The sequence below is a fragment of the Ovis aries genome, chromosome 3, assembly GCF_016772045.2.
Source record: "Ovis aries strain OAR_USU_Benz2616 breed Rambouillet chromosome 3, ARS-UI_Ramb_v3.0, whole genome shotgun sequence".
NCBI lineage: Eukaryota > Metazoa > Chordata > Mammalia > Artiodactyla > Bovidae > Ovis > Ovis aries.
This window is the reverse complement of record NC_056056.1, coordinates 97,177,561-97,203,730: the sequence shown is the minus strand read 5'-3', so window position 1 is coordinate 97,203,730 and position 26,170 is coordinate 97,177,561. Positions and strand designations below refer to the sequence as shown.

At 48.0% G+C, this 26,170-nt stretch overlaps 1 protein-coding gene and 1 long non-coding RNA gene across 15 annotated transcripts in view; one reads left to right on the top strand and one right to left on the bottom strand.

Annotated features, from left to right (window-relative positions):
• The window catches only part of FHL2 (four and a half LIM domains 2), a 47,383-nt gene extending 21,458 nt beyond the window's left edge, over nucleotides 1–25,925 (bottom strand). For 4 of the 14 annotated variants that reach the window (XM_042246353.2, XM_060412359.1, XM_042246352.2 and 1 more), the window contains exon 1: nucleotides 892–2,973. The gene's annotated coding sequence lies outside the window, so the exon portion shown is untranslated. Of the gene's footprint in view, nucleotides 1–891; nucleotides 2,974–3,211; nucleotides 3,567–14,164; nucleotides 14,411–22,160 lie in introns of those variants that run through there. The other 10 variants (XM_060412361.1, XM_060412363.1, XM_060412358.1 and 7 more) reach the window with 5 other exon arrangements.
• Nucleotides 3,650–5,053, top strand: LOC114113953 (uncharacterized). Its single transcript, XR_003588744.3, has 2 exons — nucleotides 3,650–3,833; nucleotides 4,741–5,053. It is a non-coding gene; the product is annotated as an uncharacterized LOC114113953 (long non-coding RNA).
• Nucleotides 25,926–26,170: the final 245 nt, after the last annotated feature.

Genomic DNA, 26,170 nt, shown 5'->3' with positions numbered 1-26,170 from the left:
AACCTACTGTAGGGGACAGGGAACGCTACTTGATTCTTGCAGTGACCCAAATGGCTGCTACTGCTGCTAAGTCCCGTCAGTCATGTCCAACTCTGTGCAACCCCATAGACAACAGCCCACCAGGCTCCTGTCCCTGGGATTCTCCAGGCAAGAACACTAGAGTTGGTTGCCATGGCAAGGAAGTTCAAAAAAGAGGGGATCCATGTGTACAAAAAGCTGAATCATGTTGCTGTACGGCAGAAACTAACATAATTTTGTAAAGCAACAGTACTCCAATAAAAATTTAAAACAGCAAAACTGAGCGTATGGAGAGAATTGTGAAGCAAAGTTACTGAGAAATGGTAGTAGTCAGGGTCTCCAGAGAAGCAGAACTGAAAGTACATATTATATGAAGAGACTGATTATTAGGAATTGGATCATATTATTATGGAGGCTGGAAGTCCCAAGCAGCTGGCAAGCTGGAGAACTACTGGCAAAGCAGAGCTGCGAGGTCTTGAGTCTGAAGTTCCAGTCTGAGTCTGCCAGAGGTGTAAATTCTAGTTCAAAAGCCTGCAGGCTCAAGACCCAAGATAAGCTGAAGTTCCAGCTGCGACCAGAGCCTGGAAAGGACCAAGTCCCAGCTTCACAGTCAGACGCAGGGCGTCCCCTCCTGCCCAGCCTTCTGTTCTACTCAGGTCTCCAGCTGACGAGGCCACCCCAGCTGGGCAGGGCAACTCAGGTTACTGATTTAGTGTTAATCGCCTCCACAAACAGCCTCCCAAGACATACCCAGAAGTTACATTTGTGTCTTGGCACCAGGTGACCCAATCAGACTGATGCAAAATGAACCACCACAAGAGCTAACACTGCAATCCACCAGTCAGGACAAGAGAGGCCATTCACGTAACTCACCCCAAAGTCACTGCCAGCCTCCGGCTCTGGAAGACTGGGCTCACAGCCCCTAGAGATGGGCCTGTGTGTTCAGTTCCAGGTGGTCATCTTCAGAAAGTGACCGCTCAGTGTAAGTTCATGTGGCAATGTGGCTCTGATAAATCTGGTGTAAGAGAATGACCAGGAAGTCTCCAATGGTTCTTTCTGTTCACGGGAGCTCACGGAACTGGGTTATCTCCTGGTGCTGAGTCAGAGCAGCTTAGGTAAGCTACCTCCTCCAGCCTCCTGCTGATAACAAGGCAGCTGGAGCCCCAGAGGCTGGGAAACAGGCCCTCAGGGCAGGACAGGAAGAGAACCCAGGCCTCCTGAGCCCAGTCTTCAGTCTTTTTTTTTTCAATATCCTGCTGGGCTACAATTAGATTCTTTCAGTACTAGAAGTGACTTAACGACAACCGTGGGTGAAGGTATGCAGTTACGCCCTCATTGAAATGTTCAGGTTCCCCCACCCCCATCCCCCTCTCAGTTTAGCAGTTAGAACTCAGGCTCTCAAGTTAAAGCTGTCTGCGGTCTGCTCTTGGAGTCTCTGTTTCTAAGCTGGGAAACCTTGAGAAAAGTTACTTCATCTCTCTGTGTTCCAGTGTATCTATAAAAACAAGGGTAATATCCATTTTGTATACACTGCTTCTGATGGGCAGGCTTTATAACAAACCCTGCAAGCAAGCCACCATCCTGTGTTTTCAGGTTGTGGAAACCAAAACACCATGAGTTTAGATGACCTGGCCAAGACTGTACAGCTTGAGGCTGAGGGATGGGGAGCGACAGGAATCTAAGCCCAGGCAGCCTAGCTCCAGCCCAAGCACACAGGCTACCAGCCACATCTGCCTCAAAGCACGTCCATACCTGAGCCTACCCCACCATGCCTGGCTGGTGGGAAGCCAACAGAGCCCTGTGAACATGCAGCTCTGCAGAGGCATCGAAGCACACCAGATAATAGACACTGTGGAAACCCCATTCCATCTATTAACTCACAATGCTTAAAAATACAGGTTGGAAAACACTGTGAAAAAATTCATACAGCTGCACAATGAAATATTCTTCATTGTTTGCTTTTGTAGGACTTTAAGTGTTAGCCGAGGAATGCCTGTACTTCTCAGACTCTCCTCACTTGTTTCTTGGTTGAAATCACCTTCAAGATATGAAAGCCTCCTCCCTCTAAGGTATTATTACAAAACACACATCAGTGGGGTTAGCTCCAAGGGGGTGGGTCCTAAACACAGTTCTTGGGATTCTAAGTCCCAGAGGTGGGTGGGTTACTGCCTCCCCAGTGCCCTAGTGCAGCATAGCTGACCAGGTTAGACTAATGGGAATGGAAAGCCCAGTGGGGATCTGAAAGTCAACAGAATTAATCCTTCCTTTAAAATGGAAACATTTAACACTTTGTTCCTGCAATTTCAGATATGCCAAGATACCACAGGAGTCAGTTTAAGATGAGTACTGTATTTTTTAAAAGAAGCCCGCTTTCGTTTTATTCTGCTCTGATGTTTCAGGTTCAGATCTATGCCTGAGGTCACCAGCAAGGTCCACTCCTTTCTACCGCAGGAAGAGCCTGGATGCCCAGAGCCAACTCACTCGGCCAGTGCACCAAGACCACTGGCTTGGTGACCCTCCTCTCCAGGAGGCTGGCTGCCGTCCTCCCTTCGGGATGAGGTGGGGTCCATCTCCGGCCAGGTCCCTCCCACCTAAGGTACCTCTAAGGTGGCCCACAGGCCAACTCCCCTGTCCCTGGATCCCCCCCGTGGCTGGCTCCCCTCTCTCTGGGTATCCCCACCACCAGACCTCCCATCCCCAGATCCCCCACCGCCAGCTGTCCCCAAGCCCTCTTCTGTTCCTCGGCTCCCCAGTGCCCAGGTTCCCCACCACCCCCAGCCGCATTGTCCACAGATCTCCCCTCTCCTCCGGGGTTCCCTTGTTCCCGGTGCCCCACCGCCGGCCCCCAGCCCCTGGCCTGACTGGAGCTCACTCACCGCGCTGCGGCTCGCGGACAGACGGCGGACGGCAGCGGAGGTCCGCGCGGCTGGGCCCGCGGAGAGGCGCGCCCCGCCCGGAGAACCCCGCGTGTCATTTGACCAAATAAGGAGACGCTCGCTGGGCGGCGCGGGCCAGGCGGGCGGGCGCCCCCGGGCTCAGGGCGGCGCTGGGGACCCCGGCCCTTTGTCTGCCGCGGGCGTTTCCTGCGTCCCCGGGCGTCGCGGGCGCGGGTTCCAGGGCTGCCGCCGGGTCCCAGGCGCGCGGCGACCCCGCCGGGAAGGTGCGGGGCGGCGGTGGAGGGGCGCCCACTTACCGGGTCTGCAGCAGCTGGAGGCGCGCCGGGGAGCGCGGTGGGGGGTGGGGTCTCTACTCGGTCCCCGCGGCTCCTGTGCCAAGTAAGCCGGCCGACGGCAGGAAGAATGGGGCAGGCCGGGTCTTTGTCCCGCGGGGGAGGGGACGGGAAGGACCAGTCCCCGCGCTCCAGGCCGGAGGAGCGCCCTTTCGATGTTCTGTGTTCCCTCCGGGGCAGGGAAACCCAGTTGAGCTGGAGAAAGAGCCTCCCCCACTGGACCCCAGACCCCAGAGCCCGGCCTGGGGGCTCAGCGGCACGGCCTGCGGGCGAGAGCGCACAGCAGCCCGGCCAGGACCGGGCGCGCGGGGCTGGAATTGTCCTAGCGCGCAGCCGGGCTGCAAGGTGGGCGGATGGAGGCCGAGGCAGCGCAGAAGGCCCGGGGGTGGACGCGCCGCGTTCAGCAGGAGTGGGCCTCGGAGAAGGGAAGCAGTCTGGTTGATTTCTCCTGTTCGATGCTCTGTGTCCCCTGGTGTGTCAGCGGGTCCCCATCGTAGAATCACAGAACCCCAGCGCCATCCTGTTAGCTGTCACCTACTGAGATGTAGCTCTACAGGGCATCTCATTGGACCCTCGCCCCTTTAAGGTAAGGGCTAACACTCCTGCTTGAGGGTAAAGACATTTCTCTCAGAGGGGTTTGCTAAACGCCTCCCTAGCAATGAATGATTCTGGCAGTGGTGATCTGACCTGGAGCCTGAGGAAGGCAAAGCCCTGTATCCAACAGGGGAGGAGATGCCCTCCGCCCCTCAGACCTGACCCCTCAGGACTCCCTTCCCTGCGTCCTCCCTGATCCTTGAAGTTTTTCACCAAGAACCTAAGTGAGGGCTCCGGACCTGATTTCTCACTAACAGTCAAAGCAGGCCTCATCTTGAAATCCAGAGCAAACTGGGTATAAAAGCCTTTTCCCTCTGACAGTTAACCTAGGTTATGTTGTTAGGTGTGGTGGTTTAGTCTCTTAGTGTCCCACTCTTTGTGACCCCATGGACTGTAGCCCACCAGGCTCCTTTGTCCATGGGATTCTTCTGGCAAGAATACTGGAGTGGGTGGCCATTTTTTTCGCCAGGGTATCTTCCCAACCTGGGGATCTAACCCCTATCTCCTGTATTGGCAGGCGGATTATTTACCCCTGAGCCACCAGGGAGGTACCATTTGTTGTCTATTTAGTTGTAAACCACAAAATGACCACCTAGGTCTGGAATGATGATCCTAAATCTTTTCAGCAAGTTGAAAAAAATAATAAAACATTAATTTCTGTATTTATCTTCTTTCTGCTGTTTTTTTGCTTACTTAATTTTTTTATTGCTATATTTTTCAGCTTTCTAAGTTGAATATTTAATTCATTTATTTTAATTTCCTTTTTGATTGATATAGATATTTAGCTCTCTATGTTTTCTCTTAATAACTAGTTATGCCACACAGATTCGGATATGTTTTTTCTTGATTATTTTAAGAAATTCTACAGTTTAATTTTGCATTTTTCCTTTGACCTAAAGGATAGAGGAGCATATTAAATGTCCCTATGGGGATGTAACCAGCAAAATCCAGCCTCTGGAAGCAAAGTCACTCAGTTTCTACAGTAATATCACTCAGGACGAAGAAGAAAAAAGAAGAAAGAAAGAAAGGAGAGAAGTGGAGGAGAAAACCAATAAATTAAAAAAAAAACCAACTGCAGTAAATGGTTGAAACTTATTGAGATTCTGAATCAAAGAACAAGCTGTTGAAAAAATAATTTTTCATGAGACAATCTGGGGAAATGTGATACTAACAAATGATGACATTAATAAAAAAATATTAATTTATTTTAGATATGCTGGTGAAATTACACACATTTTTTAAGCCCTTACTTTTCAGAAATATTTACCCATGGAGAAAATACTGTGTCAGTGTTGTTTCAGAATAATTTGGGATGAGGGGGATAAGTAGGACCTACCTATATATATATATATATATATGTGTATATATATATATATATATATATATATAGTATGTATGAAATAGTATCAGCTGTAGATTAATGATAACCATTGAAAAGTGGTGGAGTGTGTATAGAAGTCCATTGTGCTTGTCTCTTTGCTTACTGAATGCTTGAAATATTCAGTAATAAAAAAGTTTAATTACAAATGCACATATCATTTGCCCTTAACCTAGCATTTCCCCTAAAAGTAAATTATCTTATAGGTGGACTTGCTCATGTGTAAGTTCACATACATACAAGAGCAGTCAGCGTAGAACTGTTTGTCATAGCAAAATACTAGACCATGTAATAGGTTCACCAACAGGGCCTAATTCAATATCACATGGTTCCTTTTAGAATTGTTTCTATATGCAGCTGTGAAGAAGAACAAGGTAACTATTTACTGAATTGGCACTTTGTAAAGGGCTTCCCAGGAGGCGCTAGTGGTAAAGAACCCGCTCTACCAAAGTAGGAGACAGAGAGACAAGCATTCGTTCCCTGGGTGGAGAAGACCCCCTGGAGGAGGGCATGGCAACCCACTCCAGTATTCTTGCCTGGAGAATCCCATGGACAGAGGAGCCTGGCGGGCTACCATGCATAGGGTCACAAAGAGTGGGACATGACTGAGGCGACTTAGCATGCACGGTAGTAACCAACCACTTGTGCTGATAAGGAAAGAAGGGAGAGACAGTATATACGTTTATAATAATGATTGTTCTGGGGAGATTTGGAGGGGTTGAGGGTCAGGAGAAGAGATATGTTTAGTATGCATCCTTTGTTTTCTTAAAAATTTCAGCCCTATAAATGTATTGTTCCTTCAAAAATAAGAATATTTTATTTATTTGACTGCATTGGGCTTTAGTTGTGGCACACAGGCTTAGTTGCCTCTCAGCATGTGGATTCTTCCGGGACCAGGGATCAAACCTGTGTCCCCTGCCTTGCAAGGCAGACTCTTAACCAGTGGGCTACCAGGGAAATCCTAAAAATATTTTAAAAGTTAAAGCAACGCATGTTCCTTCTTTAGGAGAAATAGGAAACAAATTTATCAAACTGAGTTTTTAGAAACTCAGACGTGTTTTGACAGAAAACAAATTGAAGACGGAGGAATGCATTCTGGGCCTAATGATAGAGGTAGTTTTCTGAACAACTTGAACCAGAGGACAAACTACTAAAAAATAAAATCTCACCAGGCATTCTGGGAAACTATTTTGTAAAATTCTCTCTTGCATTGAAAGAGGAAACAGACAGAACAGGCTCTATCTTGAAAGCAGGACTGCCTCTTGGGCCAGACTGTGGACTTTGAGCTATATGCTCAGTATCTATGGAAACAACATACCAACTGGAAAACCAGAGCCCCCGGAAGGAAGAGCCCCAGGGCTCATACCTAGACTCTCCAGTCGCCTAAAAGAATAGCCTAATTATCTGTGGAACCGAATAGAATCATACATTCTATTATGCTTATTGGGGTATGACCACAGGCCTATTGATAACTGTCCATTGTTAACTACCTAGGCTTAAGGCATATGAATCATGGGTTAACTTTGACTGTATCTTTCTTTTCCTTTGTTCAGACTAGTTTCAGGGAATTTGGGGAGGTGGGTTTGGGCAGGTACACTTAAGGTATATAAGGTTTGCACAAAAACTGGTCGGGGTCCTTGGCTGAGAGGAGACTCTGCCTTGGGCCCGCCAGTGTAATAGACGGCACTCCACTATCTGCATTGTCCTTCTGAGTGAGTTTGTTTTCCGGAACTCGCGGCTAGAGCAGTACATCATTGTACAGTTGTTTTATCCATGTCGGAGGATATTGGTTCCAAGATCCCTTAGGACTCCAGAATCCAAGGATGCTCAGGTTCCTTATATAAAATGCTTATATCCTCCTGTATACTTTAAATCATCCCTGGGTTACTTAACAGGGCTTCCCAGGTGGCTCAGTGGTAAAGAATCCACCTGCCAATGCAGGAGACACAGGTTCATTCTTCCCCCTGGGTGGGGAAGATCCCCTGGAGAAGGAAATGGTAACCCGCTCCAGTATTCTTGCCTGGAGAATCCCACGGACAGAGGAGCCTGGCGTGCTGCAGTCCATGGGTTGTCAAAGGGCTGGCCATGACTTAGCAACTGTAACAACAACAAGATTATTTATAATACGAAGACTATGTAGCTAGCTGTAAATGCCATGTAACTAGTTACCAGCCTGGCAAATCCAGGTTTCACTTTTGGGAGCTTTCTGAGATTTTCTTTATTTATTTTTAAGTATTAACCATCTGAGGTTGGTTGAATTTTCAGATGCTGAACCCTTTGATAGGGGGCCAGCTGTATTCCCAGGACCTGACTGTAACGCATGGCACAGGGTAGATGCTTACTAAATAAAGAACTTGAATTAATGGATGGATCACAGAAGAATTGTAATATGTGACATCGCCCATTTTGTAATTTGTTAGTACATAGTATAGCCGATGGAATATTGTAGAGAACAGACCACTGGCATCAGACCCCACTTTGAAGCCCTGTCCTACCTGTGACCGGCTCTGTAGCCCCAAGCAAGCACAAAACCCTAACCCTCAGTTTGCTCATGTGTAACATAGACCGATGACATATTATCTGCAAAACTGTTGGGAAGATCCCTTGACACGGACACATGAACCGCTTGCCAGTAGCACACACTTGGCACATAGTAGGCCCTCAGTAAACACTAGCTTTTACTCCACGGATAAAGGAGAGACGACTCCAGGATAAGAAGGGAAAGTGCAGGTGGTTAAATGGTACATTTTTTTTTTTCAGTTACAGGAAGTTCCCAACATATGAACTAATTCCGTTCTGAGAGCACATTCATACGTCCAGTTTGTTTCTAAGTCCAACAAAGTTAGCCTAGGTACCCACGAACATAATCGGCTATAGAGTACTGTCCTGTCGTAGGTTTGTAATACTCTCCACACAAATAATACATGAAAAACACAAAACAGAAGCATTTTTCATCTTATGGTTTAGTACCTCGAAAAGCACAGTAGTACCAGCTGCATCACCATGGCTTTGACGCTTGCTTCCAGACATCCCAGCCTTCAAATAAAGACACTGTGCTACTGTTCTCTGCTAAGTCACTTCAGTCGTGTCCGACTCTGTGCAACCCATAGACGGCAGCCCACCAGGCTCCCCCGTCCCTGGGACACTCCAGGCAAGAACACTGGAGTGGGTTGCCATTTCCTTCTCCAATGCAGGAAAGTGAAAAGTGAAAGTGAAGTCGCTCAGTCATGTCCGAACCTCAGCGACCCCATGGACTGCAGCCCACCAGGCTCCTCCGTCCATGGGATTTTCCAGGCAGGAGTACTGGAGTGGGCTGCCATTGCCTTCTCCGTACAGTACCAAACAGCGAAGTGCTCAAAAGCACAACCACTTGAGAGGATGCAAGCGCAGGACAACATATGCCAGGCGTGCAAGCCAAGTTACATGACTGGACTGTGAACGCACGTTCACACCTTCGGAAGTTCATAACTTGAAGGTTTGTATGTAGGGGACTTACTGTGTGAGATAAATAAGTCCTGGAGATCTGACGTACAGCACGGTGACCGTGGTTAACAACGCGGTGTGGTATACTTGAAAGTAACACAGTGCACACAAGAGATGTAGGGACTTAAAAGTTCTTATAGACAGAGGCTTAGAAGTTCTGTTTACAAGGAAAAATGTGAGGCAAGGGATGTTAACCTACTGTGGTCATCACTTTCCAATATATGCCAATGTCAAATCACGCTGAAAGTAATATAAGGTTTTTTGTCAATTGTATCTCCATAAACAAAAATCAGGAAACAGACTTCATTCTTGTTGGAAGGAAGGACAACAGTTTAGATCCTGCTTTCAAGATAAAAGACTGTCTTTTTGAGAGAGCAATTCTCTGCTATAGATCTGAGTCGAGTGCATAGAAGGACAAAATTAAGAAATTCCCTTTCCTGGGAGAGGGATTCTGTGGCAATGCAGATGGGTCATTCAGCTTTTCTCGGGTTTATTTCGCTTCTCCTGAAGTCCTGCCCCAGCCAACACTGCAGAGCTTTGGGAGGCACAGCAAGGAACGCGAAGGAGAGGGAAGGCTTTGTGGGGCTGTTGTTAAGTCGCTCAGTCGTGTCTAACTCTTTGCGACCCCATAGACTGCAGCCCGCCAAGCCTCCACTGTCCACGGATTCTCCAGGGAGTCTTCCTGACCCAGGAATCAAACCCGCGTCTTCTGCATTGGAAAGCAGGCTCTCTATTGCTGAGCCAGCAGGGAAGCCCAGCCAGTGGTCCTCTGGGTGATCTGGAACCAGAAGCGTTAGGGTCACTGGAAACTTGTGAAAGAAAACTTCTCAGGTGGGTTCTGTTTGAACAAGCCTCCAGTGATCCTGACGACTGCTCGTGCTTTGAGGTGAAACACTCACCGAGGACTCCTGTCTCTGGACTCAGTAATTTACCAGAGACGTCTATGGGGGGCGGGGAGCATCGACTAATCACAGACCAGGCCCAGGGATTGGGATCCAGGTGCAAGCACCACTTCGGCCTGTAGGCACGGCTTGTGAAGGAAGTACAAGATGCAACCCGTACAGGCAAGAAGTTCCAGATGCGTCTCGGTGATGCAAACGCTGAAGCTGAGCTCTCTCCTCCTGACCCCTAGAGGAGGGCCAGCTTCCCAGAGAGTGGGCCCACTGCAGACCTCTGCAGCACCCCTACCCTCACCCCCACCAGAAAGAGAGGGTTAGTCACCCTAAACCACCATCTCAACAGAGATCTTCAGAGTAGATTAAAGAGATATTTCTCACTGGCAGTTGGTTCCACCCACGGCAACCCGGGGCAGGAAGCCCGTGGATGATCTGCCCCTGATTCAGAGGTAATCATCTGTAATTGCCTCGTGGTTGGACAGGGAGTAAGTGTCTCAGAACTAAAGGCTGGTCATGCTCCCAAGAGGGGAGGGGAGGGGAGAAGGGAGGAGTGGGGAGGAAGAAGGAGAGGGGAGGGGAGCAGACTGAGGAGGCAGGGCCTGTGGCCTGCCGTTCAGGGCACTGGTGCTCCCTCTTCTTGAAATCACAGGAAACCCTCTCTGGGACCTGGCTCCACAGGCAGGGTGGCACACTGCCAGTGCCCCTGAGCTGGTGGAGCAAATGGAAGGAACCTGGTCAGGTTACAGTGCTCCCACATAGCTCCCTCCTGAAGGACCCATGTTGTTCCTGTGCCTGGCAGTCAGTCAGAAAAAGCTCAGCTCTCCCAGGTGGCTCCTTGGTAAAGAATCCACATGCCAACGCAGGAGATTCGGGATCGATCCCTGGGTCAGGAAGATCCCCTGGAGGACCCCACTCCAGTATTCTTTCCTGGGAAATCTCCTGGACAGACGAGCCTGATGGGCTGCAGTCCAGGGAGTTTCAAAGAGTCTGGATGGGGCTGGCATACAGCACAGGTGGGCATAAAAGATAGACACTGCCCCTACTCCTTCCTAACCACCCTCTGGCTAGAAAGTAAGATGCTTGCGTTTCCACATCCCATTTCTTCACACTCCCCTTAAACAGTCAGTATGTAAAGCAGGGGTCACCAACCTCACCCTGGATGTCCATAGCAAGACTGTCTTCCATGAAATCAGTCCCTGATGCCAAAAAGGTTGGGGACTGCTTGCGTAAAGCCCCCAGACATGTCTGACTTGGATCCACAGGCGGTGCCAGGATCGAACTTTGCATCGTTGGTTGGTTCCTGAATGTTTGAGCAGCTGACACAAGTCCCCAGGAGCCTTGCTAAGTCAGGAGGAACAGCTCTGTCTGAGGCTTAACATCCAGTGAGAGGAGGCCCTTGTTCCACGGCTCCTCTGGGTCTGCCTCAGAGCAGGAAATGCTGGGTTGTGATGGATGAACCTATTTGTACTCTAGGCCCAGAAGAACTCTGCTTCTTTCTTTTCCTTTGGGATCATTTCTTCTCTGATTCGAGCGATCCATTCACCTCTCTGCATGCTGTGCTCCGTTGATTCAGTCATGTCTGACTGTTTGCAACTCTATGGACCCACCACAGACTCTTCTATCCATGGAATTCTCCAGGCAAGAATACTGAACTGGGCTGCCTGCCCTCCTCCAGGAGATCTTCCCAACCCAGGGATTGAACCCGTGTCTCTTATGCCTCCTGCACTGGTAGGCAGAATCTTTACCCACCTGGGAAGCCCTGATTTACCTCTCTGCTTGACAGCAATTTTTTTTTTTCCCATGTGTCTGTAAGTCTAAAATCTATTTAAAGGATATATACATGTCCCAGGTCTGTGCAAACCTGGCAAAACCCTGTTTTAAAGGCACCATGTCAGGGTCCCCCAAAGCACTCTACCTGCAGCCTCTGATGATCCTTTATGGCATCCCTGCCAAGGGGGCCCTTCATGCCTCACTTGTTTCTCAGAATGTCAGTTTTAAACCACACTGAAATCACAATTGTTCTTTGTGAAATAACTTTATGAGTCAACACTGCAACTTTAAAATCCCAAAGTTCTTTTGTACTACTTCCGTCTAGATCAGGGTCATTAACAGAAAACCTGTGGCCTAGCCAGGAAGAGCCTGGTGCCAGGCCCTGGGGGGTGGAGGTGGGTGGGCATGAGCAGGGCTCCAAGCCAGGAGCTCTGATGGAGGATACGTCTATATGACCACAGGCAAGAGACCTTCACTGGAAAAGACCCTGATGCTGGGAAAGATTGAGGGCAGGAGGAGAAAGGGGCGACAGATGATGCAATGGCAGGATGGCATCACCAACTCGATGCACATGAACTTGGGCAAACTTCAGGAGATAGTGAAGGACAGGGAAGCCTGGCGTGCTGCAATCCATGGGGTTGCAAAGAGTCAGACACGACTGAGCGACTGAACAACGAGAGACACCCTCAACCCTATCTGACCTTGAGACAAAGAATGTACCACTCACTTCTTACCTTAAAGGGTTAATCTAGTTTTTCTTCAACTCATTTTCATGGCTAATCAATAATTGAAAGATTTCTGTAGTGTCTCCCATGAGTGGTTCTTCACCACCATGCAAATTTGAATATAACAAAGAATTGTATTTTAAGTTGATTTCTGTTCTTCTAAATAAAACAAGTTAAGGACTATTTTCCTCCTCTTTCAGAAAGTGCTTTGACTCCAGACCTCAGAGCCATGGCAGGGCTTCCCGAAACAGCCAGGCTTCTTTCTACATCATTGCAACAGTAGACTGTTCAAAAACCAGCAAAAGATTTTCTAAAACATCTGACCTTCAGCCTCTCCTTGAAGGGACTCTTTGTCCCCCAAAACTTCTTTTAAAATTCTGGTCCAACCTTACTGCATAAATATTTTTGGAAACTTCTGTCCAGTTAGATGCTGAGCAATTACCCTATAGTCGCACAGGATTGGTCACACGCCTCCTGCAGGGATGGGCCAGGGGCAAGTCACTGTCAGGTGTGCAAACGTTCATCTCACTGTCCTAGCATTCAAGGTGCTTCCCTCCCTCCCTCTGTCTCTTCCTTCCTTCCTTCTTTTCCTCCTTTCTTCCTTCCTCTCTCTTTCCCCTTCTCCTCAGCAGTTGAAGTTCTCTTTCCACCTGGCAGGTGGCCTTGCCATACACAGGCTCCCTGACCTCTTTAAACTTGCATGGGCTCAACTCCATCTCCCTCCCTGTTTTTGGTGGTACATCTAGTTCCCTACATGGATATTGGGTCCCTCGAGTCCCCAGGACCTGCCGCAAGCAGTTGAAGGAAACACTCAGAGTCAATGGATGTCCACTTGACGTCCCTGGTTCCCCATCACCGTCCAACACGTTTTCTTTTCTTTCTTGCTCTTTTTTATTTATTTATTTTTGACGGCCGTTGTGATGCCTGTTTGGCAGAGGAAGGTGAGATGGGTGTGGATTCAGATTCAGGGTCTGGGAGGATTCCTTTCTGCCTGAAACTCCAGGAGGGGAGGCGGTGTGAGGTGGGCCTTGCAGTCAAGGGGATGCAGGGGAGCCGAGGAAGGGTGGGAGTCCGTGGTGGCCAGGGTGACTGTGGGGTCCCTCCTGGTGGGGCCAGGAAGCAGCTGGATGTAGTGGCAGGAAAAGCTTTGGGACCCAGTGAAGGGGCTGCAGGGGCCTGCTGTGAGGGATGCATGAAGGGACAGTGCTGGCAAGACAGACAGACAGACGTGAGGGAAGGAAGGTGGGAAGGTAGCAAGAGCAAGTGAAAGGAAGCTTCCACTAGGGAAGTGGGAGAGGGCTGCTTTAGCTGCTTCATTTTTTTTTAAGACTTTTTTTTTTTTTAATGTGGAGCATTTTTAAAGCCTTTATTGAGTTTGTTACAATATTGCTTCGAGACGTGGGATCTAGCTCCCTGACCAGGGATCGAACCAGCAACCCCTGCACTGGAAGGTGAAGTCTTAGCCACTTGAGCACCAGGGAAGTCCCATGGCTGCTTCATTTCTGAGGGCAAATAAGACCACTGTTCACAAGCGATGTCTGGAAATCAGGGTGGTTTCTGAGGACGAGATGGTTAGATAGTCTAACTGACTCAGTAGGCATGAATTTGAGCAAACTCCAGGAGATATTTGAGCATCACACCAGGGAAGCCTGGTGTGCTGCAGTCCTTGGGGTCACAAAGAGTCGGACGCAACTTAGTGACTGAATAATCACAAACCAATCCGAGGACAAAGCTGAAGTTACCCCAAATCTCCCTACATCTTAGCATCACACTCAGCTCCAGCCTTTCCAAGTGAGGCCAGGACACTGTAAGCCCAGTGGGAGAGCAGCTGAGGAAAGAGAGAGGGCCTCTACCAGCTTGGAGTGGCCTCAAGTTCATGGTGACTTACATCTTTGTTGAACGAAATGGTTAATACAGTTGTGCTCAGGACTAACCAGGTTAGTTCGCACTGGGTCTGCTTTTACAGAGACCTATTTAGGAAGCTAGTAAATCATGTGATACTATTTTTGAAGTGCCTATGGAGGACTCTTCGCCCCAGAAAGAGGAGGCAGAGAGGGGATGAAAGATCTACCTGCAGCATTCCAGTTCCGTCTGGCCTCCCCCGGGGTCCGGAGCTGCCTGGAAGTGCCCCGCTGTGCTTTTCCAATAAGCAGATAATGCAGCTCAGCTCTCTCCTCTGCCAAGAGGACAAGCTGACTCCTGCCTGGTACGGCTTGTGAACGATTGTTCAAAAATTTGTGAAGGGTCCTGGAATTTGGCGCTGCTTCGATATTAAAAGCTCAGATGACATCCTTCTCAGAGCCATTGGGTTGAAGGTGGGGGGAGGCAAGAGGAAGTGATTGAGCAGGAACTTGTTGTTTGCCGAGTGAGTCATCCTGAGCAAGCCACTGAGATGAATAAAGCCTGGGCTATCGCTCCCAGAGCCCAAAGTCCAGCGCAACTGGAAGGGAGGGTGCCAGCAAGGTAGAGATGAAATCCCAATACAATCCCATCTGGGTTAAGATACAGGAAGCGTATCCCACCCCTGGGTATATATTCAAAAGAGTCTAAAGCAGAGTCTAAAGAAACACTTGCGTGTTTATAGCAGCAGAGTTCCCAACAGCCGAGAGATGGGAGCAACTCAAAGATTCACAGTGCTCAGTGGCTCAGCTGTGTCTCTTTGCTGACCCCATGCACTGTAGCCATGGGATCCCACTCTGTCCATGGGATTCTCCAGGCAAGAATACTGGAGTGGTTGCCATTTCCTCCTCTGAGTATTCACCAGTAGATGAATACATAAACCAAATATGGTCTATACAAACAGCAGAAGATTATGCAGTCTTGAAAAGGAAGAGAATTCCATTCATCAAAAGCTAAAACACAGATGACCCTTGAGGACATTGCTGTGCAGACGTGTGCGCTCACTCCTGTCCGACTCTCTGCGACCCCATGGAGTGCAGCCCGCCAGGCTCCTCTGTTTATGGGATGTCCCAGGCAAGAATACTGGAGTGGGTTGCCATTTCCTCCTCCAGGGGATCTTCCCGACCCAGGGATTGAACCTGTGTCTCCTGCATCTCCTGCATTAACAGGAGGATTCTTTACCACTGATCCACTAGGGAAGATCTTAAGAACATTATGCTCAGTGAAATAAGCCAGTCACAAAAGGACAAATGCTGAATGATTCTATTTATAGGAGGGATCTCCAATATTCAAATTTATAGAGGCAGGAAGTAGTTGGTGGATGTCGGGGGTTGGGGAGAGAAGAGGACAGGGAGCTGTTTAATGACTATAGGGTTTCAGTTTTGCAAGAAGAAAATGTTCTGCAGCTTTGTTGTACAACAATGTGAATATTTCTAACACTGCTACAGTGTACACTTACAACCAAAGATGGTTAAGAAAAATTACAGAAAAGTGCATTCATAGAAAGTGAGGAGGATACAAAAGGCCCTTAGCCCAACTAATTTCATGTGTCAAGTTGGTGGGATCACAGGCTGCCCAGATATTCAGTTAAACATTATTCTGGGGGGTTTTGGATGCGATGAGTATAGAAACTTGTAGAGTTAATCAGTTTGCCCTCCCTATGGGGGATAGATCCCATCCTACTGTTGGATACCATCAGACCGACTGAAGGTCTGCAGAGAGCAAAAAGGCTGCCTCTTCCCTGAGGAGGAGGCAATTCTTTTTGCGTGATGCCTTTCAAGCTGGGGCATCAGTATTCATCTTGCTTTTGTACTAGACCTGAAACACAGGCTCTCTTGGGGTGTAATCTGTCAATTCACTCTTCGGGGCTGGGGACTTCTAGGGCTTCATAAGCACATGAGCCATTTTTTCCCCCCCAATAATAAATCCCTGGAGATTTATTTCTGGAGAATGCTGACTGACTGACTGAGACATGGTCCTGGGAAGACCTCTGGAGGAGACATCATTGTTTCTGAGTCTTGACAGTTGGGCACGAAGTGGCCAGCTGGCTGACAAAAATGGGGCACCGAGGTCCCCGTGGCACATCAAGCGTGACACATCAAGTGTGACACAGCCAGGAAAGAGGCTGGGAGTGCAGGCGGGCTGTGGAAATCTCAAGTGCAACCTCAGGGAGTTTTATCCTGTGGGCGAGGGTTGCCCACTTGGGTCTATAGATATCAGTGTCAACATGGCCTCACACAAGACACACACCAGTGAGCACTCAAGGCTGAGATCAGAGAGGGCTGGTCATTCCCAAGTTAAATGAGTCTCTAGCTGGTGATCACAGCTGCCTCTGCGGAGGAGACTGAGCCTGGAGATGGGGGAGGAATCACTTTTCACTACAAGTCCCCCACATACAACCTTCAAGTTGAGAATTTTCAAAGATGTGAATATGTGTTTACACGTCCAGTCACATAAGTTAGTTCACACGTCTGGTGTACATTGTTACATGCGTGCATCCTCTATAAGCGGTTGTGCTAAAATCATGGCATCCAGCCCCATCACTTCATGGCAAATACATGGGGAAACAATGAAAACAGTGACAGATTTTATTTTCTTGAGCTTCAAAATCACTGCAGATCGTGCCTGCAGCCATAAAATTAAAAGATTCTTGCTCCTCAGAAGAAAAGCTATGACAAATTTAGTTCAGTTCAGTTGCTCAGTCGTGTCCGATTCTCTGCAACCCCATGAACCACAGCACGCCAGGCCTCCCTGTCCATCACCAACTCCCGGAGTCCACCCAAACTCATGCCCATTGAGTTGGCGATGCCATCTAACCATCTCATCCTCTGTTGTCACCTTCTCCTTCTGCCCTCAATCTTTCCCAGCATCGGGGTCTTTTCAAATGAGCCAGCCCTTCACATCAGGTGGCCAAAGTACTGGAATTTCAGCTTCAACATCAGTCCTTCCAAAGAACATTCACGACTGATTTCCTTTAGAATGGACGGGTTGGATCTCCTTGCAGTCCAAGGGACTCTCAAGAGTCTTCTCTGACACCACAGTTCAAAAGCATCAATTCTTCGGCGCTCAGCTTTCTTTATAGTCCACCTCTCACATCCATACATGACTATTGGAAAAAACATAGCTTTAACTAGACAGACCTTTTTTGACAAAGTAACATCTCTGTTTTTTCATATGCTGCCTACGTTGGTCATAACTTTCCTTCCAAGGAGTAAGTGTCTTTTAATTTCATGGCTGCAGTCACCATCTGCAGTGATCTTGGAGCCCCCCAAAATAAAGTGAGCCACTATTTCCACTGTTTCCCCATCTATTTGTCATGAAGTAATGGGACTGGATGCCATGACAAACCTAGACAGCGTATTAAAAAGCAGTGACATCACTTTGCTGACAAAAGTCTGTCTAGTCAAATTTACGGTTTTTCCAATAGTCACGTATGGAGCACCGAAGAATTAATTCTTTTGAACTGCGGTGTTGGAGAAGACTCTTGATAGACACTTGGATAGCAATGAGATCCAACCAGTCCATCCTAAAGGAAATCAGTCCTGAATGTTCATTGGCAGGACTGATGTTGAAGCTGAAACTCCAATACTTTGGCCACCTGCTGCGAAGAGCTGACTCATTTGAAAAAACTCTGATGCTGGGAAAGATTGAGGGCAGGAGGAGAAGGGGACAACAGGGAATGAGATGGTTGGATGGCATCACCAACTCAATGGATATGAGTTTGAGCAAGCTCTGGGAGATGGTGAAGGACAGGGAAGCCTGGCGTGCTGTAGTCCATGGGGTTGCAAAGACTCAGACACGACTGAGCAACTGAACAGCAAATAGAGTACAATAGTATGACATCTTCATTTCAAGCCCAGGATGTCCAGAAACAAGTGTAGAGGCAGCAGTGATGTAACTGGTACTACTGTTTTTTTAGAGGTATTGGACTATAAGATTAAAGATGCTTCCCTTATTTTTTGTGCTTGCTTTTTAATGTATTATTTGTATGAAAAGTATTATGAATCTATTACAGTACAGTATTTTGTAGCAGATTTTGTTAACTGGGTACCTAGGCTAACTTCTTCAGACTTAAGGAGCAATTTGAACTTACAAACGCACTCTTAGACCTCATTTGTTGCAGGGGATTTACTGTATTCCTCCTTTTGTACCTTTTGAATTTTGCAACCATGTTCATTGATATCTACTCAATAAAATAGAATTAAAATTCCTGTTATCAGAGCAAAGTGAAAGTGAAGTTGCTCAGTCATGTCTGACTCTTTGCGACCTCATGGACTGTGGCCTATCAGGCTCCTCTGTCCATGGGGTTTTCCAGGCAAGAGTTCTGGAGTGGTTTGCCATTTCCTTCTCCAGGGGATCCTCCCATCCCAGGGATCGATCCCAGGTCTCCCGCATTGTAAGCAGATGCTTTACCGTCTGAGCTACCAGGGAAGAGCCCAAAGACAATTGAAATAGTCTTTAAAGAATAAAATTTATTAATGTGTTTAAAGAGAGAAAGAAGGATTCCCTGGTGACTCAGTGGTAAAGAATCCACCTGCCAATGCAGGAGACAGAGGTTTGATCCCCGATCTGGGAAGATCCCACATACCATGGGGCAACTAAGCCCGTGCTCCACAACTATTGAGCCTATACTTTAAAGGCTGTGCTCTGCAACAAGAGAAGCCACCAAAAGACAACCTGGTCGCTGCAACTGGGGTACCCCCAACCCCTGCAACTAGAGAAAAGCTCTTGCAGCAGCGAAGGCCCAGCACAGCCAAAAATAAATAAAATTATTAATTTTTTTTAAAGAGAGAGACAAAGAAAGTGATTCCACAATAGGCAGTGGAATAATCTGTTTGCAAGAACAAAAACTGTCTGTAAAAACCACATTAGTCTGTGTTGGGAAAATAAGGTTGATGAGCTTTTGTTCCTAAAATAGAGCACAACAACAAAAAATAGTCACCGAAGCAAATTCCGTAGAGGCACAAGAGATTCCAGCTCCCCTGAAGGATTCCTCTGTGGTCTTCACCCAAGTGAAGCAGCAGGGGTCACTGGCAATAAGGATACATCCTGTACAGTCCCGTTGTCTAGATTATTTAAGCCCAAACATGTGCTTCTGACAAAGTGCTTCACAGGATGGGGTAAGTGAGGGACATTAAGGGAGCTGAAACTCCATGTGTGCAATCATATTTAATCAATTTCAAGTTTAATTAAGCCAGTTATCCTCAACCTTTGTTCTCAGAACCCCTTCACTCACTCTAATATTATTCAGGATCCCAAGGGAGATTTTTTGTTTCTGTGAGTTAGTCCTATAGCTTTTTCTTTTCTTTTTTTTTACTACATTAAAAATTAAAATGGAGGAACAAAAAGTTAATTCATTTAAAAATTACAAAGGGACTTCTCTGGTGGTCCGATGGTAAGACTTCACTTTCCAGATGGGGAGGAGGCATAGTTAGGGAGTTTGCGATGCATGTACACACAGCTGTATTTAAAATGAATAACCCGCAAGTCCTACTTTACAGCACAGGGAACTCTGCTCAGTGTTATGTGGCAGCCGGGATGGGAGGGGAGTTTGGGGGAAGAATAGATACATGAATATGTATGGTTGAGTCCCTTTGCTGTGCATATGAAACTATCATGATATTGTTAATCAGCTATAGCCATTATAAAATAAAAAGTTAAAAAAATAAAATAGCCAAGAAGGACCTACTGTATAGCCAAAAAAAAAAAAAAAAGTATTTTGCAAATCTCTTTCATATATTAGTCTTAGTAGAAGATAGCTGGATGGCTGGGGGGGTCTCATACCTGTTTTTACATTTCATTTTTTGAGAGATGTGTTTACAGTCAAAGTATAGCGCAGCTTCACACAGATATATCGTTGGAAAAGGGAGCTGTTGCATAGCCATCTCAGGTACTTGTCAACATAAATTTTTACTTCTGAATTTCCCCTGTGGCTCAATGGTAAAAAATCCACCTGCCAATGCAGGAGATGCGGGAGACACAGGTTCAGTCTCTGGGTCAGAAGATCCCCTGCATGAGGAAATGGCAACCCACTCCAGTATTCTTGCCTGGGAAACCCCATGGACAGAGGAGCCTGCTGGGCTACAGTCCGTTGGGTCGCAGAGTGGACATGATTGAGTAACAACACAGCACAATGATGAGCACGCACATCCCTGGTGAGAATAACAAACTATAACGAATTCCCTGCTTTCCCAAGTTGGTGCTAAGGTGGATGCGGAGATGAAGGTCACGTGCGGACACACGTGGGAATGGCTGGGGCCGGCGTATGTGGCCAGTGCAGCTTCTCAGAGAAGATAGAGCATGGAGGAAGCAAAACCGAGACGTGAACCCCGGGCCACAGACTATGTTTTTTCTCAGTCTCCTCATGTTTTGATTCACCTTTTCATTACAGGATGATAGCTCTAGATTAGACACGAGTCCACAGCCACTTAAAAGCATCAAGACTATTAAAATAAAATTTCTACCTATTTCCTTTTGCCCAAACAGATGTGACTTATCTCTGACAACAGAATGCCCCAGATGAAAGAAATCTCAGTGAAATTAAATATGGTCTGCACTTTAAGATGGCCATCAAATTATGTCTTGAGGGTGATTCTTGTGTCCTCTTTATTTGACGACTGATTGAGACAATAATTGTCTGGATCAGTTATTCTATGGGTTGCATTGATCAAGATACCACAATATCTGCAGTCTGACTGTTTTTCGTGTGACTTCTCTATTCAGCAGACACTGTGTTCCCCAGGTGGCTAGCGAACTATGGTGAGGTCTTCCGTAGCAGGGCTTTAATTTTTCTCTGTCACTTCTTGCCCTTTACCTGTAGTTCAGATGGGCCAGATCCAGGCAGTGGTGTCCCTGGGCCCCTCTTCCCTCCCTTTCTCTGATCTTCACCCCCAGAGGAGTAAAGACTTGTCTATATTTTGCCACAGAACTAGGCAGTTCCCAGAACTGGGCTTCCTTGGTGGCTCAGACAGTAAAGACTCAGCCTTCCATATAGGAGACTCAGATTCAGCCTCTGGGTCAGGAAGATCCCCTGGAGTAGGAAACAACAACCCACCACAGTATTCTTGCCTGGAGAATACCATGGACAGAGGAGTGTGGCAGGCTACAGTTCATGGGGTTGCACGGACATGACTGAGTGACTGACACTTTCACTTTTCAGGTGGTTCCTGAGATCTGGAAGCTAGGAAAGCCCAGAAGAGCAATAGCGCTCCAACACAAGTCATGGGGCAGCTCATTGAAGACTGGACACAGGAGCTCAACTGTCAGCTATTCAGAAGCCACTCGAAGATCTCAAAAGCATATTTCATGACACTTGACAAGCATAACTGTCTGCACTTTAGAGGAGAAGAGGGGAAGTGCTTGCTGAGCCTTGGAGTGTGCCCACCATATTCCTGCAGTGGGGGGCTGCTTGTTCCCATGGCCTGCGCCTCCGGGGAGAAGGCTGCTTCCTCTCTAGCAGAAGGGCCCCACCGTCCCACCATCGGCTCTTCCACTGTGGATGCTGTGTTCTACCATCTGTATTGGTCAAAGTCCCCTGGGTTTTGGAAATAGACATTCTCTAGTTCCATCAGGAAGAGGGAGAGGGAATTCCCTGCCTTCTGAAAGGTGACGCACTCTCTGTCTTGGTCACTTACCACCATCCCCAGCCCCACCCTGAAAAAGTCAGCATTCATTTCTGAGATAGAAAACCAGTCGCAAAGTTTCCGCGGTGGTAAAGAATCTGCCTGCCAACGCAGGAGACACGGGTGTGATCCCTGGTCTGGGAAGGAACGCCGTGGAGCAACTAAGCCCAAGCACCCCAACGACTAAGCCTGTGCTCTAGAGCCCGGGAGCCACAGTTGCCGAAGCTCATGAGCCCTAGAGCCTGTGCTCCGCACCAAGAGAAGTCACCGCAATGAGACGTCCACGACACAACAAAACGTAGCCCCAGCTCACCGCAGTGAGAGAGATGCCTGTGCAGCAACGAAGACCGAGAAGAGCCAAAAATGAATGAAGTCATAAAAAAGGAAAAGCCATCGCGTGTAAGTCACCTAAACCAAGAAACAGAGCTCCATGACTCAAGGCAAGAGTAACCAAAATCAGAATGAGAAACACAAGGCCAAGAACGAGAACAGCACGTCTATTAAAACACCTTGGAAAAAAAAAAGAAAAATTAATAAATAAAATACCTGGGCAGTGTGTTTCTCTCTCCTCCCAGATGGCTTGCTCCCTTCAGCTCTGCACTCCCTCTTCTCCCTTCCCTTGGCCAGCAGTCACACAAAAGGCAGTCTTTGATGTGGGGGTAACCCATGAGCACAATCCCCACCCCTGCACCGCGCCCCAAGCCCTTCCGCCCAAATTACAGGAAGAGGCTGGAAGCCCAGCACAGCTGCAGAGACCCTGAAACAAGGCCTAAGGAGCCGGGTCTTCAGGCTGTGTGTTTTAACTTATTTGGGGGCATAGAAGGAAAGTGAATTATGCAGTGGGGAGGGAGACGCTGCAGGGGAAGGGTGGGGTCTCGCTTCCCCCAGAGCTCTACCCACACAGCCCTTCCTTCTTGGGGAAATGGCACAGGTTGCTGTGGTTTGTTTTGTGTTTTTTTGGTTGCCTTTTCCCTTTTCCATGAAGACTCTCATTTGTAGAGCTGACCAGGAGGGAAAGCATTTCCTCAGCTCCTGCCTGAAGGACAGCGCAAAGCCCTGTACAGAGAGGGGGATGTTTGACAGGGTCTCACTTGAATCGGTAAAGATTCAGGAGAAAAGAAATCTGTCTCCAAGCCTTCGTTGTTGTTGCTCAGCTGCTCAGTCATGTCCTACTCTTTGTGACTCCATGGATCGCAGCACACCGGGCTCCCCTGTCCTTCACTATCCCTTGGAGTTTGCTCAAACTCATGTCCATTGGGTCAGTGATTCCATCCAATCATCTCATCCTCTGTCACCCCCTTCTTCTCCTGCCCTCAAGCTTTCCCAGCATCAGGGTCTTTTCCAACGAGGAGAAGAGAATTTAAAATCAGTGCATTTTGGACATCTATCTTTAAACATGGGGTGTGTTAGGGACCAGTAGGAGAGTTGGACTGTGAAGAAGGCTGAGCGCTGAAGAATTGATGCTTTTGAAGTGTGGTGTTGGAGAAGACTCTTGAGAGTCCCTTGGACTGCAAGGAGATCCAACCAGTCCATCCTAAAGGAGATCAGTCCTGGGTGTTCATTGGAAGGACTGATGCTGAACCTGAAACTCCAATACTTTGGCCACCTGATGCGAAGAGTTGACTCATTGGAAAAGACTCTGATGCTGGGAGGGATTGGGGGCAGGAGGAGAAGGGGACGACCGAGGATGAGATGGCTGGATGGCATCACCGACTCGATGGACATGAGTTTGGGTGAGCTCCGGGAGTTGGTGATGGACAGGGAGGCCTGGCGTGCTGTGATTCATGGGGTTGAAAAGAGTTGGACACAACTGAGCGACTGAACTGAACAGAGCTGAGGAGTGTTTTGGGCTTCCCAGGGGGCTCAATGGTAAAGAATCGGTGTGCAAGGCAGGAGCCACGGGAGACATGGGCTCGATCCCTTGGCTGGGAAGATCCCCTGGAAGAGGGTATGGCAACCCACTCCAGTGTTCTTGCCTGCAGAATCCCATGGACAGAAGAGCCTGGCGGGCTACAGTCCATAGGATTGCAAAGAGCTGGACATGACTGAAGTGACTTAGCATGCATGCACACACACAGGAGTATTTTAGGTACTCTTGAGAGTCCCTTGGATAGCAGGGAGATCAAACCAGTTGATCCTAAAGGAAATCAACCTTGAATATTCACTGGAAGGACTGATGCTGAAGCTCCAGTGCTTTGTCCACCTGATGCAAAGAGCCAATTCATTGGAAAAGATTCTGATGCTGGGAAAGATTGAGGGCAAGAGGGAAAGGGGGTGACAGAGGATTAAATGGTTAGATAGCATCACGGACTCAATGGATGAATTTGAACAAACTCCAGGGAAGAGTGGGAAACAGAAGAGCCTAGCCTGCTACAGTCGGTAAGGTCACAGAGTCAGACATGACTTAGCAACTGAACAACAACAGGAAGCATGTAGGTGCCTGTGTGGAGCTGAAGGAAGCAGAGAGAAATGTGTGGCCCAGCCTCAGGGACCCCAGGTCATCAGAAACACTAACAGGATGCCAAAATTCAAATTTTCAAAATGTTCTCAAAGACAGGTGAGATAGGAGTGAGCGGGCATGGTACACTTTATGGCAAAGTACTCAGCTTTGCATGAGAGTGTGACATTAGTGTTTCTTAATATTAAAAAAGGGGCTCCACAGTGCAATCATTTGAGTTGATTAGTTGGTGACTCCATTAAAAACAAAAGATTTTTTATGATAGAATGGATCCCAAAATATAATCGACTTTATTACAACTCATCTTGTTGTTATAAACCCAAGACTCTAGCATTCCTCAAGAAACAAACAACTCTAAAAGAATCTGCCTGCAGTACAGGGTTTGATCCCTGGGTTGGGAAGATCCCCTGGAGAGGAAAATGGCAACCCACTCCAGTATTCTTGCCTGGGAAATCCCATGGACAGAGGAGCCTGGTGGGCTACAGACCATGGGGTCGCGTAGAGTAGGGCATGACTGAGTGACTAACACTTTCACTTTTCACATGAGATAAAGTAGCATTAGCCCAATAACACAGATATCCATTTCTCTTTTGACCTCAGAATTATTTTTAAATAACTGAGCCCAGTTCTTTTTCTTCTTAGGTTGGGCTTGATCAAATGCCCTGCTCAGGGTCTGGCTAGAGGATGTTTATACCTGTTATAACTTTTATCAGGTATGTGCCATTCTATCAGTATTAACATTATCCCACAGTTGGCCTGAACATTAGAGCATCACTAAGTACTATGATGTTTTTGAACCGTGGTGTTGGAGAAGACTCTTGAGAGTCCCTTGGACTGCAAGGAGATTCAACCAGTCCATCCTAAAGGAGATCAGCCCTGGGTGTTCTTTGGAAGGAATGATGTTAAAGCTGAAACTCCAATACTTTGGCCACCTGATGCGAAGAGTTGACTCATTGGAAAAGACTCTAATGCTGGGAGGGATTAGGGGCAGGAGGAGAAGGGGACGACCGAGGATGAGATGGCTGGATGGCATCACTGACTCAATGGATGTGAGTCTGAGTGAACTCCGGGAGTTGGTGATGGACAGGGAGGCCTGGCATGCTGCAATTCATGGGGTCGCAAAGAGTCGGACACGACTGAGCGACTTAACTGAACTGAAGTACTATGCCTTTTGCCTGTATCCCACTCTAGAAATTAGTAAGTTATTAATGTATTTCCTTCTGAAAGCATACCACAGTGATCTGTAATTTTGAACCATCAGCCGTAACCAGTCATCTTGCATACACACCCTTCCCCAGCATAATCAGACTCATCAGTAACTGACCTTTCTACCCCAGGCCATCCAGAAATACTGTCAGGGAGAAACGGCTCGAGGGCACTGTAGTTTTTCCCCCTTTCAATGTTGATTTAATAATTTTTTTTCTTTTTCTTCCTCCCACTCCCCCCCACTTTTTTTTTAGATTTCTGGTGTTCAAAACTCAGTGCAAATTCCTGATTCTCACTGAGAGACAGTAAGATGCAAGAGGCACAGTGGTGCTCTCATGTTCTCTGTGGGTCCCTCCTGTGGCTCTGGGAACAGCTGGAGCTTTGCTGCAGGGGAGCCAGCTCCCCCTCCCTATCCTTGGGGTCCCTGCTTGGGGTCTGCAGTCCACAGGGCCAGCAAGCTCCCTCCCCGGGTTGGGACACACCCTTGCACTGCTAGGGTGTAGGCTGTGCTTCCACGGAGGAAGGATTGTGAGGGAGGGGACAGAGGAGAGAACTGGGCACCTTACCTGTCTTGTTTCTGCCTTCCAGCCTGACCAGGGTGGGTGACAACAGCTGGGGGCCACCCGCCTGTGGGTTCGCCCCAATGTGCAGGCAGCGGCCAGCCAGCTGGGCTATAAATAAGGCCGGTCCAGCGCACAGGAGATAAGAACACAGTCCCTGGCTCCTGCAAGCCTTTTAAGGTATGCAAATTAAAGGAGCCTCAGCCCCTAGATGAGAGGGACTGCCAGCTCCCCATCTGGCCCTCCAGCCTCAAGGACATACTAGGCCTGGCATGTACTGATGCAGCGGGAGGGGCAAGAGAACCAGGGCACCAGGAAGCAGTCTCCCCATG